Below are 3,812 nucleotides of genomic sequence, written 5' to 3'. Positions count from 1 at the left end.
ATTTCTGTGGGTTAGGAATTTTGGTATAGCTGTCAGGGGATTCTTGGCTTTCTGCCTATCACAAAGCTGCAGATAAAGTGTGAAATCCTGCTCTGCAGTCTCATTGAAGACTCAGCTATGAAAGCCTCTCTCAGATTGAAGAACCAATCCAGTCCTTTGTAGGTAGTTGAACTGAACAAGTACCTTGCTGATATATTAGCTTTCTGTTGCTGGTTCAAAATACAAGAGGAAGTCATCTCAAACAAGGACAGATTTATTCTGGCCTCTGGTTTCAGTTCATAGTCATTTGGCTCTGTTGTTTCTGGGCCCTGGTGAGGTAGAATTATTATGCCAGGGAGCATGTGGTGAGTAAGGCTGCTTACCTAATAATGGTGGCTTGGAAGCAGTGATGGGAGACAGCACGAAGATATAGTTGCCAAGTGCATTCTACCAAGAACCCTCTTCATTTCCTTCAACTGGGTCTCACTGCCTAAGTTTCTGTCACTGCCTAGGATCCCATCAAATTATGAAGGCAACAATAGATTAATTTTCTGTTAAGGTCAGAGCTGTCAAGAGTGAATCAGTTTTCTAAAGTCCCACCCCTGAAAATAGTTGCACTAACAGTTAAGGCTTCAGCAAATAAGCATCTAGGAACTTTTCATTAATTGGTTAATTGATTGATTGATGATTGATTTTTGAGACACACTCTCGTTATGCAGCCCAGGCTCACCTTCTGAGTATATTACAGGCATGCACCACCACAGCTGTTTTAGGAGACATTTTTGGTGAAAACCACAGCACTAGTTTCTGCAGGAGACCACCTGCCAGGCCTTGCTGTGTGGGCCTCTCCACCCAATGAAGTCAGCAACATTTGACCTGTAGGAGCTGCGAGAAACACAGAGAGCACCTACATAACAAGGTAGGTTTCCTAATTTTTTTTTTTTTTATTTTGCAATACAATTCAGCTCTACATATCAGCCACGGATTCCCTTGTTCTCCCCCCTTCCGTCCCCCTCACCTTCCCCCCAGGTCCCCCCCCCCCATTCCCATCTCCTCCAGGGCAAAGCCTTCCCCACAGACTGAGGTCAACCTGGTAGACTCAGTCCAGGTAGGTCTAGTCCCCTCCTCCCAGGCCGAGCCAAGCAATCCTGCATAGGCCCCAGGTTTCAAACAGCCAACTCATGCAATGAGCACAGGACCCGGTCCCACTGCCTGGATGCCTCCCAAACAGATCAAGCTAATCAACTGTCTCATCCATTCGGAGGGCCTGATCCAGTGGGGACCCCTCAGCCATTGGTTCATAGTTCATGTGTTTCCATTCATTTGGCTATTTGTCCCTGTGCTTTATCCAACCTTGGTCTCAACAATTCTCGCTCATATAAACCCTCCTCATTCTCACTAATTGGACTCCCAGAGATCCACCCAGGGCCTAGTCATGGATCTCTGCATCCAGATCCCTCAGTAGTTGGATGAGGTTTCTAGCACGACAATTAGGGTGTTTGGCTATCCCATCACCAGAGTAGGTCAGTTCGGGCTGTCTCTCGACCATTGCCAGCAGTCTGTTGTGTGGGTATCTTTGTGGATTTCTGTGGGCCTCTCTAGGACTTTGCTTCTTCCTATTCTCATGTGGTCTTCATTTACCATGGTCTCCTATTCCTTGTTCTCCCTCTCTGTTGTTGATCCAGCTGGGATCTCCCGCTCCCCCAAGCTCTCTTTCCTAATCTTATGCGACCAGATTATAGAAGAGACAGCTCAACATTTTCTTATTCTCTTGGTCAGAAGCAAATTACTCAGGCAGATTTCCAGGAAGGGAGGAATACTGGGTTATTCCAGAGAAGGCTGCCTTCTACAACTATAAATCAGATGTCATAGTTTTCACTTCATCAGAGAGATATAAGTCCCATTAGCAGGAGCTAAAGACAGGGCTTACTGGTTAAGAGCACTGGTCACTCTTCCAGAGGACCCAGGTTCAATGCCCAGCATTCATATGGCAGCAAACAAACCATCTATAATTCCGTTCCAGGGAAACTGATTCTTTCTTCTGGCCTCCTCAGGTACCAGACACATATGTGGTGCACAGACATGCATGCAGGCAAAATACCCATATACATAAAAGAAATATTAAAAAATAAAAATTTTAAAATGTGCCATTAGCAAATGTAAACTATGAAAATATGAGCACATCTATCTCCCATCTCCCATAAAAGTTCCTTTACATCTCTCTAGTGTAAAGGCACCATCATGCAACAGTTTTTGTAATCGGAAACATAGATACAAAATAAAAGTGGGAAGGGGACCTGAGGATAGAGCAATGAATTTCACCTTGTGGTTCATGACCCCTTTGGCAAACCTCTGTTTCAGAAACTATTATATTATGATTCAAAAAAAGTAACAAAGTCACAGTTACATAGTAGCAGCAAAAATAATTTTATGGTTGGGGTCACCACAATGTGAGAAACTAGATTGAAGAGTATTGAAGAGTCCAACCATTCAGGTAGGTTGAGAACCACTGTGATAGAGGAAGGGGACTAAAGCAAGTGAGAAAGAGAGTGCAGTGAAGGAAACAAAAGATGAACATCACATGAATTCATATAGAACTCAATACACACACACACACACACACACACACACACACACACACACACACACAGAGGACATGAAAGATGAGGGTGGGACATTTGGAAAAAAGAGAGGGACCAATAGGAGAAGGAAAAGGAGACAAGAGAAGATCATGGGGAGTGAATGTGGACAAAGGATGATGATAAGATGAGTTTGAGAATGGTCTCTAACATAGTGCAACATTAATTTCATAGGCTAACTTTGAAAAGTTTCAAGAAACAGATGCCTTCTTTTCTTACAGATGTATTATTTTCTTTTTACATCTAGTTAATCATGTCCTCTTAATACTTAAAACTTTCTAATATCTGTTAGAGTTTTCTCTCCACATCTCCATCTTTAGCTCTCCAGTCTGTAAACTGTGTTCCTGCTGTGGCCTCCAGCATACCTCCTACTTGGGAACCTTGCCTTTTACCAATCCGACAGCAGTAATAATAGCACATTTCTATTTAAAATTCTTCACCACTTTTTAATATGTCAGGCATATTTTCAGTTGAACAGGAACTCCTGGCCATAAAAATTCAACAAACTTGTGGTTTTTATAATGTAAACTGCAGACAAGCTAAGTCTTCTCAACTGGGATAAACTCATGTTAAATATCAAATATCCTGATGTGTTTAATTCTCTATTTAAAACATATCAAAACTCCTTAATAAGGTGTAGGAGGAAGTTGCTTGTAGTGGAACTTTGGCTATGGGGAAAAATAAAACAGTTGTTTCTGTTGTTGTAACTGATACCAATTATTTTCAAAAACATTACCTTTGGGGGAGGTCAAATCCCTTGAAGACAAATATCTGTGCCCTGTTACATAACTTCCCAGGTATTATCAGCTATTAAAAGTTTCATACCAGTTCTTAGACATTCAGAACTATTTGCTGTAATATTGCCACACTGCAGGGGTTCTGCTAACCCACAGGGTACCCATGGAAAAAGAGAAGAATGGATGCTACAGAGATAACTCAGCCAGTAAAGTGCAGTCAATCATGAAAACCTGAGTGTGATCCTCAGAACCCAAATAAAAAAAGATCCTGCCTCAAAACAACCCAAAGAACAAGGTGGATGGGAACCTGAAGAACACCGCATGAAGCTGGCCTTTGCTTTCCACACCTACAACACATGGAAACACACACACACACATACACACACACACACACACACACACACACACACACACACACACACACACACACACACACACACACACACAGGCAGCGGGC

Source organism: Peromyscus californicus, unplaced genomic scaffold (assembly GCF_007827085.1).
Source record: "Peromyscus californicus insignis strain IS unplaced genomic scaffold, ASM782708v3 Scaffold_4__1_contigs__length_199733344, whole genome shotgun sequence".
NCBI classification, from domain to species: Eukaryota; Metazoa; Chordata; class Mammalia; order Rodentia; family Cricetidae; genus Peromyscus; species Peromyscus californicus.
Note: the sequence above shows the minus strand (reverse complement) of the source record.